General features: G+C 39.9%; 1 pseudogene; it reads right to left on the bottom strand.

The window, feature by feature from the left end:
* Window positions 1–8,247: 8,247 nt before the first annotated feature.
* On the bottom strand, window positions 8,248–12,101 carry LOC129349834 (pleckstrin homology domain-containing family G member 5-like; annotated as a pseudogene).
* Between the last annotated feature and the right edge of the window lie 6 nt (window positions 12,102–12,107).

Raw genomic sequence — 12,107 nt, 5'->3', positions numbered from 1 at the left:
ATCCCTATATACTCTTTGCTTATATTCTGTGTTATGAAACATTTAAACGGTGCTGCTACATTCATGAGATGCTCTACAAATACAGACTGATGTCATTTTCACATGGGGCTGGTGCAAATAAAGATTTTATGGATTATTATGGATTATGGCAAAGTATGTCTTGGGGTTTATTGGTAAAGAGGTCAGTAAAGAGGGTGTGCTTATGTAACTGGTTATGAGGTTTTATTGAGAAATAATTTATCAACAGTTTTGGGATCACTGTTCCCTCTAAGCTGCACGTGATACTTTTTTTTTTTTTTTTTTGCGCATTTATCATCTATTTTTTTTGCCATTTTCGAGTTTTTTTTAACTTGAGTCTCGACTCGATCGTTTTTCTCAGGAGGCTGGACTTTACCCTTTGTGCTGGAGGGTTGAACCCTCAGTTCCAAGACTTTCAAAGCCTCCAGACCTCCCGAGTCCTCAGGACCTGAGCTTTCACACAGTCTGAGGGCTGAAATTTTCTAAGTCCCACAGTAGTTCTCTGTTAGTTTGAACTTCCAGACAGTCCAAGGACTGATATCTTCTAAGTTCCTGAGTACTTCTCTGTTAGTTTGAACCTTCACACAGTCTGAGGACTGAAATCTTAAAAGTTCTTGAGTAGTTCTCTGTTAGTTTGAACCTTCAGACAGTCTGTTAATGTTTCGATTAAATCTTTAAGGTTTTTCTTTTTAAATGTTTTACCACCTTTTAATGTTTAATTTTCTTTTTAAATCCTTCATTGTATTTTCAGTGTAATTCCTATTTGAACTTTTATTGTCTTTAAGATATAATTTTCTAATTAAACATTTAATTTTTTAATTAAATGTTTTGTCTTTTTTGGCCTTTTATTGGATAGGTATAGTGAGAGACAGACAGTAAACAGGGGAGAAGAGTCGGGGAAAGACTTGCAGCAAAGCGCCACTAGCGGGATTCGAACCCGGGACGCTGCGTCGAGGACCAGCCTCTGTACAGGAGTCACATGCTTAACCCGTTGAGCTATACGTGCACCTGTGTTTTGTCTTTTTAAGGGTTTAATAATTTGATTAAATGTTTTGCATTTTTCAAAATGTTTAACATTCTGCTTGTTTAATTGTATTTTTTAAACGTTTAATGATGGAAAATACTTGATCTGTAATTTCTAATATTTGTATTTTAAAAATTATGTTTAATTTCATAATGACATGTATTGTATCATGTTGAATGATCTCATTCCATATTTTGTCTGTTTAATAGAATGTAATGTAATTTAATGTTTAACTCTATTAAACAGACAAAATATGGAATGAGATCATTCAACATGATACAATACATGTCATTATGAAATTAAACATAATTTTTAAAATACAAATATTAGAAATTACAGATCAAGTATTTTCCATCATTAAACATTTAAAAAATACAATTAAACAAGCAGAATGTTAAACATTTTTAAAAATGCAAAACATTTAATCAGATTATTAAACCCTTAAAAAGACAAAACATTTAATTAAAAAATTAAATGTTTAATTAGAAAATTACATCTTAAACTTCTTAAATCTTTTTAACAATAAAACTTTTTAAAAGTTTTATTGTATTAATTTTTTTTTGTTTGATTTAATTGCTTTTTGTTATGTAGTTTATTTCTTTAATCTTCTTTTTCTGTCAAGATTTTAACCCCAACCTTAAAAATGAAATAAACCCTTAAATCACAATGAAAATACTTCTGTTGTCACAATCATGAGTTAGTCAGTTATTCAGTTTATCAATTCAACTTTATTTGTTTAGCACCTTGCACACAGATGACAAAACTAAACAAGCAAAGAGAAAAAAAAACTATGATTAAAACTCAAAAACATAAAAAAACAAAAAACAAAAACCATTTAACATGGTAATAAAATATGTTGTGTCCAGGGGATGGAGGGAGTTTATTGAAGTCTTCTTGGGCTCACATGGGAAATCATTTAAAATATAAACTTGATAGTCAGTCTAAGGAAACTCCAGAACGACAGAAGAACCAACAATATCTCCTGTTTTCTCCTTTAATGAGTCGACTCTTCTTGTGCTTTCAGACCAAAGAACTACAGACTCTTCAAAACCTGCTCAAACTCTTGGTACAGGACCTCACCACACGGATCAAGAAGGTTTCTGTCTCATTTCTACTCTGAAGCTCACCTTGTCCTGCTCAAACTGCTAACAAATGTTTCTGCTGCTCTAAAGTCTGGTCTCCAGAACTTCCTAAAAACTCTCAAAGTCTCTTCTGCTGCAGGTTGCTTTGTAGAACTGTTGCAGAAAACCTCACTAAACCACATGGAGGGGCCTCAAGATAGTCGTCCAAATGAAACCATACAAAAACCAAACTAGCACAACCCAAACTCTAAAGTCTCCTGCAGCCTACCAGAGAACCTCTGAGAACAGAGAATCAGGACAGGAACTCTTACCTTCTGGACAACCAACACTGGTTCACAAACAAGAATACAGAATGTGTCTGGACCAGAAACCTCTAAAGACTCACTACAGCCAAGATAAAGACACAACTCAGCTGCACCAAACCCACTAATCACTGCACACATTAGCACCATGTGCTAACTGTGGCTAAAGAACCACATTTACCAAGACAAACAATCCAGTACAAAGCCCTAAAACACACCAAGAAACACATTAAAGAACGATTTTACTGCTGGAAGCTGCAAGCCAACGCCTAAAGAACAAACTGAAGCAATGGAGCCAAACCCAGTTCACTGGTGAAGAGAAGCAGAGGAAATGTTTGTCTGCAGCTAAATAAAGCAGGAAGACACTGAGCTGCTCAGGTGTTCCTGATAACACCAAGCAGCCACCGGACAGCCAATAGGAACACAGCTTCCTGGAAGTCCAGAGGGCGGGGTTAGTGAAGGAAATTTAGTTTAAAGTTGAAGCAGAAAGTTAATAAAGAAAGTTGAAAACCACCTTCTGATCCCTGAAATCTCTGAGTTTTCACACAAAGAACACCTGAACATGTCAAACTGGTTCCATAGTAGAACCATCATTGTAAAAACGTCATAGTATGATGTGTTGCTCAAAAAACATTAGGACCCTGGCTGTCAGGGGGACAAATATGTAAGAAACATGAGAACAGAGAGAACCAACCAGTAGGTCACAGTTTATCATCCCCCAGTCATCTCCTGAAGTCCATATGGTGAGAGACATCAGTATCTGGTTGTTAATTTACCAGAGGATGCTTATAATCATGCTGAAGTGGTCTGTACTCTACAGTATTTTAGTGACTCAATAAATGCCTAAGTTGTTTTTTTTAATGCTTTTCAGTTTTTAGATAAAACATTTAAGAGCCTATATGTAATCAATAAATGGCCTTTGCCTATCTTACGAAAAACTCACTCAGAACTCTGATATGTTAACAGTACTTAAATAAATCAATAAATACATGCATACACACAAAAATAAGTTAATACATTATACTGTGTTAAGATAAGATTTAGATTCTTAAAAATGTTGTTTATGTTTTTGCAGAATCCAGTATTGCTCACTGGTTGGTCATTACATTTTATTAGTTTGTATTTCACTGTTTAAAATGATGCCAACCTCTTTTCAGACAGAACCTGTGATAATAAAACAATACAAAATTTTTAGTTCCGTGTTAATAAAGCACTTAAAGCTTTAAGTATGGCTAAATGCTTTTTTCAAATTAAATATATCACTCCTTAGGTGGTAGTGGCCCCAAGTTCAGTAAAGTTGGAAAGATATTCACAGATTCGGACTTCCAGCATCAATAACTCATTAGATATAGGTTGTCAAAACATAAACGGTGCCTCTTTCCCATTGTTGCAAGGCAGACAATGTGCTACAAGCCCAGTTTTATCAAAAGTAGCTGTCTTTCAAGCTACAGGAATAACATTGGTGTCTATGGAGTGAACAGGGTCCGTCTGCAATTTGCAAAACCGCTGCAACAGTAAAGAGAGACAAATATTCAATAACTTCACTCTTATACATTGTAGTGTCACTAAAATCACTGCAGCCTTCAACTGGCTCCTGTTGACAAAGTGTTTTAACAGAAATGTAAATGCTGTAATTTGATTCTTTTAATGAACCATGTAACTTGAATGGATGTGATGCTGGTGTGACCACAGTGCACACGTCTGATGTTGCTCACAGTGGTCCAAGGGACGCTCAGGGAGTTTGTGTGTTTGCTCAGACTCATGAAAAATTACAGGGAACATTGTTTGGGACTCAAGCAGTTCCTTCTTTTACTCACTATCTCCCCAGCCTTAGAAAAAAAAAACCTGTTCACACGGCACAGATGAGGCTGAGGTACACAGGAAATGTTTGGCTCCATTGTACAAGTTTGGGTAAACAGTTTTGTGGGTTGCCCAGTAAGCCAGTGGGTCTGCCGTTCTTTCTACAATTGCATTCGCTGTGGCGCTTTGCATTTGCCAGGCTCTACTTGCGTCTTCGTCTAATAGGCTCCACAGTTGAACTGAAAAATATTGAAGATCATCATCATCATCACCAGAAATGTCAGTCATTCCCTATTCAGAAGAGAAAAAGAATACCTGTGGAAGGTGCTGCTGGTGGTGGAGGACGAGGCTGTGGTGGTGCTTGTGACGTAGATGACTGCTGCTTGGTATTCTTTATGTTAATTGTTGTGCATTCTGTTATTAAACGTTCTTTCACACTGGCTGCCACTCTGATTGGTGAATCCAAAAGTTTTGAACTGCAGAGCCACAAGTGTAGCAACAGTCAGTGAACTGTTCTTTTCTTTGGTTTGTAGTCTGTCAGCTAAGCACCTGACAAGGTTCTGTGCCAGGTGTTGTGGCATGGGGGTGGTGAGTTGGGAATATATCTATATATATAATCTATCTATCTATCTATCTATCTATTCTCTATGAAATACGAAATCTGACATACTACTAACTCTCAAAGCAAAAACAACAGCAAAAAAAACAATCTATTCTGCGAAAAACAATTCAAATGAACAACACTAAATAGAGATCTCCTATCCCGGAACACTCGATCCCGCTGAGTGATTCACATAACAAACCGAACCAATCAGGTGATTCGAAGCAGTTGAGTGCTTCAAACGTCACTGAAGTGCTTCAAACGTCACGAGTCACGTGACCAAACCACGCCTCGGCACAGTGGCTCGATACGTTTGCTTCATGAGCTACAGCGCATGTGTCGAAGCCTCGGGTATCAGAGGACCATCACTAATCATGAGTGCAGAATTTTGTACATATAATGGAGTATTTTTGTTACTTGTTATTTTATTACTGCTACTTTTACTTAAAGATCTGAGTGCTTCTTCCGTGACTCAGAGCAACAGGTTCAATTTAACAGTCTGACATGAAAAACAATGAATTACTAGTACACATGATCATGACCTCTCTGCTGTAATTCCCCTCCTCGGCCCTAAATGTTCTTTTGCCACCTGCTGTCTGCGTTAAAAACACAAGAACAGTGCGAGCAGTTCATGTTGTTTAATGCGATGCCATTTAGCTTCAGCCTCTCACCTCAAATCACTCCATTACATTGGATTAAACCATTAAAAGAGGGATTGTAAAGTGTTTTCGCTGTTTTTTATTTTGTAAGACACTTTAGTCATTCCTGAAAGAGGAAACACATAATTTTGGTTCATAGCACATTAATGCCTCGCAAGAAAAAAAAATTAAGACTACATTGACAAAAAAAAAATTTACAAATCATGGAAGCGAACAATATAAACAATATCTTATATATAAAACATAGCAGGCATAATAAATATTACACATAAACAAAAAAAAAACTAAAAGTAAACAGAGTTAACCTGTTTGGTTTGGGCAATGTTTGGAGTAAGGTTAATAATCACTGATGTGAAAAGCCAAACGTCAGTGTGTGAATGTTAAGGTTTTTTTTTTTTAAATCTCCTGGTGAAAGCTGTTCAGCCAAAGCTCTGCAGATTCACTCATGACAGAATATTCACCCCAAACCTTTTTTTCTTCAACCTGTTAATGGTAAAGAAATGCAGACAAGTCTAGACTTTTTTTTTTTCACTCCTGTGACCCAGTTCTGGTTTGTGCACTTCTACATGTAGTTTTAATACATTTATGCTTCACGCTAAAATATATAGAGAGAGTGCAGGAAATTCCACAAAACAGTTGTAGTCATCTATATTCAGTCATTTTTTTATATCGGTAACACCTCATTAGTTTGACATACCAATCAAAAACTTAACGGTACAGAAGGAATGCTGCCTTCAAATGGAGGCTGACATTTTCAGAAGTGGCACAAAGGGTTATATTTCAGTGGATTGTAAGGCGATATATTGTAATTTAGTCTTTTATAATGTCTCAGTATAATGTTGGTCTGTCCAACAGCTTCATCGCTTCATTGTGTATTTGCACTTCCCACTCATTAGCTTGCTAAATTTGTATTCACAGTGGTTTCTAGAGGCCGACAGTAACACCTATGTCGCTGGTTCCTAGCAGCGGTGTTATCACAACTTATAGTCAACGCCACCACTTGAAAGTGTTTCATGTGCACGACTTTCCAAATAGCAATTAGAAGCTCGCAATTTCCATTTGAAGGCAGCAGAAATCCATCTCTGTCGTGACGCGGCTGTTTTGTCTTTGGGCTACACAGGTCTTTCGTCTTTGGGTGCATTAGCACGTTCATAGGAGATGGGGATCAGTTTTGGTTCAGTCAGGAATCAAAGAGCACGTATCATTCGAACACACATTCATACACCTGTACACAAGCAAACACAAACAACAAATTCACTGTGTGACTGTAAATGTAAATTCACCCTTTAGTGATTCTTCTACTTAACAAAGATAACTGTGCAATTTTCACTTTTTCTCTTTTGTTGAAGCAAACCAGGAGTACTACAAGTATCAGGAGGTCGTCCTAGGTGCTGTTTTGTCTTTTTTAGCCATGTGTAGAGAGCATTTGGTGTCCCTCTCTTCAAGTCAGGAGAGAAAAGAGGTGCAGGATTCAGCTGAACCTCTTCTAGAGTGCAGGGACGAGGTTGCAGGCCTCTGTCTGGATGTCTGCTCTCTCTGCAGGGACAGGACGTCCATCCCTTTCACACTCCCTCAGTCCACCTTAAGGTCCCAGCCCCCAAAATGCTACTTCTGTTGCAAAGTGCAAGCGGTTAGTGTCTCTCTGCCTCTCCCTTCCGTTTTGAGAAATTCAGAAACCAATGCAAAAGCAAAAAAAAAAACAGAATGCAAAATGGGATTATTGTTAAAATGTAATAATGGTACAGTCACTGTCCAAAAAAAACCAACAGGAAGGGAGAGAGCAGTAAGAGAAAGAGTGCATTCGTGTCTCGAGAAATTCAGTCCATCCTGAAAAAACAAAACAAGTTTGTTGTTCCTTGTAATGTCTGCGTGCCACCGGACAGTCTTTGTGGTTACACCTCTCTGAAAAGAAACAGAAAAAAACAATATTAATACATCTATTCCTTTAAGTAGCCATGCTACATTTCAAAAATAGGTATCGGGATCAATCAAGGCATTTTTTAACTGATCGGAACTGGCAGGAAGCTAGGGCTGATTCTTTGTTTTTGTCTGCTGTCACACAGATGTTACAAGGGAGAGCACAATTTATGGCAGGACACTGGGGATGTAAATTTTGAATAATGATCAAAAATCAGCAGCATTATCAATCAATTATAAATATCACAATTAGAGCACAGTGGACATTTGTTCCTTGCTGATGTTACTGTTTTAGTAAGTGGACACATGATTTGGGCCACGGGGGCAGCTCTGTTGCATATAACCCTCTTCTAATCCATCCTGGCTTGTTTTAAACACATGAGCTCTGAGCAGAGGTCGTTAGTCTTTGTCATGGTGGCCACAGAAATGACTGTAGTCCGAGTGACGACCTCCTCAGGTGTGTACAGTATTAAACAGTAAGAGGCTACAATACATTTTCTGACATGCATGTAGAGAATGCAGGCTTCTGCTACTTTTGGAGCTTGGAAAGCCACGGTACACCTACCCTCTACCCTCTCTCTACACTACATTTCAGACAGTACCCTACATGACTTTTACATAAAGGTAGAGATATTCAGCTGCCAAGCATATACATCGGACTCATTTTACTATCATTAATGTGCTTGAAGTGTGTATTATATAGTAAAATAGTATTGGATTAGGATTCTGTACTAGCAGATACTACATTTTGTAATTGGGGCAATAAAAAAGCAAAAAAAAAAAACTTGATCAATACATCCTTAAATGTAGTAAAACCACAGACTGGAGTTATATAAGAAAGAACTTACGATGCTGTCAGCGTGGAGTTGAGGACGAGAGTGGTGCGTATCTTGTACAGCTGAGCTAGCGTCAGCTTCTTGTGCTGCTGGGCTGGAGATTTCCTCTTTGCAGGTGACATTTCCTCTGAATCGCTTGTTGCCTTTGACTTGCATTTCTTATCTGGGCGGGCAGATGGAGCCGTTTCCCCATCTGAGCTGTTGTTTGGAGACTCATTACCCTCACGTGGTCCAGCAGGGGTGGCACTAAGTTCATCAGAGGGCAAGGTTATGCTCAAGCAGTCATCAGACCGGTCGAGGTCACTGGAAAACACCTCTCTGCACTTTTGTCCCAGCTCTGACAGGCTCCTGCTGTGTGCCAGCAATGAGTCCACACACTGTGATTGGTCCTGCGCCTCAGAGCTGAGCGAGTGCGTGTGGTTGATGGGAGTTTTACCATGGAAGCGCTGTAGGAGATTGTCCTCAGAGCGGGACAACTTCAGAGAGGACAACCTCTGGAGACAGTGGAGACGCGACTGAACATGAGGCCGCCGGCGAGGTTTACAGGAGGACTGGATGACTGACAGCTGGGACCCCAGTGAGGCATCCTCCTCTTCCTCCTCCTCCTCTATTTCCGCCTCACCCCGACCCTCCCTGTCTCCCTCCTCCTCCTCGGTCTCCTCTCCTTCACTTTGGCCAGGTTGTGGCAGCAGTTCTTTCAGGGGGGATCCAGGTGAGAGGGTACCGTAGGCGCTGTCCATGGAGAGAGAGCGACGCTGGGGGTCCAGCTCCTCGCCGTCAGGCCCCACCTCCTGATTGTGCTCGGAGTAAATACTGGAGTGGACTCTGTGGGGGCTTGTGTGTGTGCTGAATCTCAGGCCTTTCAGAAAGTGGAACCACATCCGTGTCTGAGTCTTTAGTAGTGATTCCCTCAATGATCAGGATGGAGGCAGGAGACTCTTGAGGCTCGCATGGCTCATCAACGTCCATCACTGACAGGGTCTCAGTGGAACCATCTGATTGACTGAAAAGAGAAATTTGTTTCACTGTTAGGCCTTAACAATACCAACAAAAACAACTTGGAGCTGACAAGAAAGCATTTAAGAAGTACATCTTGCTCAAACGGAGCTACAGCCACGCTCATTTTAAACAACGGCTTTGAAGAGAAGCTTTTTGTTGCAAAGTGATGCTCTGTTTTGTCTGCATGGAGGATGAGACAAATAACTCTGCGTCTAATTGTGACTAGCATACAAACTGGTCACACTGAAGAGAAACTTCCTATTATTTTGTGGGGATCATTGCAGATCACAACTACATAAGAAAACTCATACATTTAAAAAATTCAAAATTTGTGAAGCAATAAAAAATGAATAATGGCAGCTTCAAACCCATTTTTTTCCATTGGATTTACTCTGATGCCACAAACAAACCTATTTGCCAAAATATTGAACCTTTCTTTTAGGTCAGTGTAGATAATAATTTGGAGCTCTACATGTTGTCAGGAAAATAAAAATGAATAAAAAAGATGTGTGATTTGCTCTTGCAGCCGTTTGATTTTCTTTTTCAACTTAGTGATTTATTACAGTTTTTTACTGTAGTACCTTGAATTCAGCTGCTCCTTGTGCCTCAGGCATGGCGAACTTGTAGTGGAGTTGCTGCTTTCATCTTCCTCATCCTCCTCTTCGTCATGCTCCGTACATCTCTTCAGATTTTTCTGCTGCCGGAGGATCTCCTCAGTACGAAGCCTCTGCAGCTGGTTCTGTAATTGTTGGGCCACAACATTTTTAACACAAACAAAACTATCACAGCATTTTAGGAAGGACAAAAAAATCTTCCAGCCGGATGCTGTCAGAGCAAATGAACTGGCTCTCCTACCTGGACATTGCAGATAGCATCTATCCAGCTCCGCCCCTGGGTGGCGCTGTTGGCTTGGAAAGTGTAAGCTGCCACTGCACTCTTGAACTCATTGAGGTAGATGAGGATGAATGAGCCTACAGAGACAAGGTGCAAAATGTCAGTGTCATGAGGATAAAAAGTCAACTCTGTAGTGAATAACCTCTCTTGTTCTCAAACTACTCATTTTATAGCTGAAACACATTTGCTTGTTGTAGCTTCTCAAAAGAAGATTTCCAGCTTTCTATTGTTACACATTAGCAAACAGACAAACTAGGTCATTGGAATACAAAACATATCATTACTTTTATAATTTTAAAACTAAGTATCAAAATACAGCATAAATAGTGGCATCTGATCACTCACCAGGGTCTTTGAGCTCCTTACAGACAACATTGTGAATGAGGAGAGGCTGGCGGATAATTTTGACTTTCTCCACTCTTTTTACTGACTTGGTAATTAGCAGCAGGTCAGTGAACAGGAAACAGTAAACCTCCATCTGATGGGGAGATAAAGTCATTTTAGACATGAAAATAACACTTGTAATTAAGGATTCAAGGTGTTTTTGCCTTCAAACCAATCTGTCATTTAATATTGAGTACCTGCCTATACCCGATACCATTTATGTCCATAACACTTATCAATTAGCTGTAGCACCTAGATTTCTTTTACTGATTATTGCTGTAGAAATCACAGAACGTAGTCAGTTCCGTGTTGGCAAACAGAGAGCATTGTGAGGATTTGGCTAATAAATGGGCACAAAGTTTTCCGTGACGCTTAATGACCTACAGCTAGCGCAAATGTGTTACAACAACCCAAGATAAAGTAGGACAGCATTCCTACGTCTTAGTGGTTTATGCGGCAGCCGCCTTTATGGCCCATGTTATTTGTCGGCGGCTTAAATCAGCAAGATCAGCAGAGGTCCAAAGTTTGGTGTACTCCATCTATATTATAAATTATTCAATGACCGATTGATAAAGCTGCATTTTATGAAGAATACGACAACAGACGTCAAGGATTGAGGTTAAGTTTGTTCCGATCTTAGGATTGGGATCAGGACATCCCTGCCTGTAATGTTTCACAGGTTAAATATTTTGTATGAAATGCGAGGCGACTGCAAAGCAAATGCGAGAAACAGTTTTGTAAAAAAGATAAGTGCTCATCGTGTGTTTCCAAGCGGTCATGCGAGTTGCTCTTACCCTACTGTCTTTGCCTTCTTTCATCCTCAGCGCTCCCTCTAGATGCAGCTGTCGAGTCTCCTCTGGTGATATTCCTCTCATGGGAGCCATAAGGTCAAAACGGTTGTACTCCTTAAGGATCTGAGAGAGGAAAAGACCAAAGCATGAAGTCCAGGTTCAAAAGAAGCCTCATATCTGAAAGCACTAGAGCCCAAGAAATAGTTTCTTACCTTCTCCACTTCTTCACTGCTGCCTTCTACAGCCTCGTATGAGTCTATACGGGCTGAGATGGTGGCCAGCTTCTGCTGTTCCTGCCGCTGCCGCATCTGAGAGTCCACGCTGTTGATGAAGCCCTCTACTGTCGCCACCTTGAAGAAGAAAATCATAGAAATACATTCATGTTCAGATCTGTAGCAGAGCAAGATATAGCCATGGCATGAAGGAAATTTTGTGTCATTTTAGATTTTGCCACATCCTCACCATGCTGTTGACCACATCGCGGGCGGATGGCTCATCAGTCTTCTTGAGGACACTCTTCAGTAGGAGGGGGTATTTGGTCAGTCTCTGGTGAGGCTTTGCCAACATGTCGGCCAGCTTCAGACGGTTACACTCTTCAAAGGTCTCTCCCCACTGAATTGAGGCAGACAAAAACAGGAAGTCAAGAAGCAGAAACATGAAGAAACCGAAGGATGAGCGTGTCAGGACAGTGTGTCCTATAGGTTTCTGGGATTAGCTTTATGGCAGGAGAGCGCTGAGAACTGACCGTGACGTAGGTCCTGAAGAACTCATTGTCCCTGAGAAGCGTGCGCATGTACTCC

The sequence above is a fragment of the Amphiprion ocellaris genome, chromosome 10 (genome assembly GCF_022539595.1).
Source record: "Amphiprion ocellaris isolate individual 3 ecotype Okinawa chromosome 10, ASM2253959v1, whole genome shotgun sequence".
Classification (NCBI taxonomy): domain Eukaryota; kingdom Metazoa; phylum Chordata; class Actinopteri; family Pomacentridae; genus Amphiprion; species Amphiprion ocellaris.
Note: the sequence above shows the minus strand (reverse complement) of the source record. Positions and strands in the feature narration are given on the sequence as shown.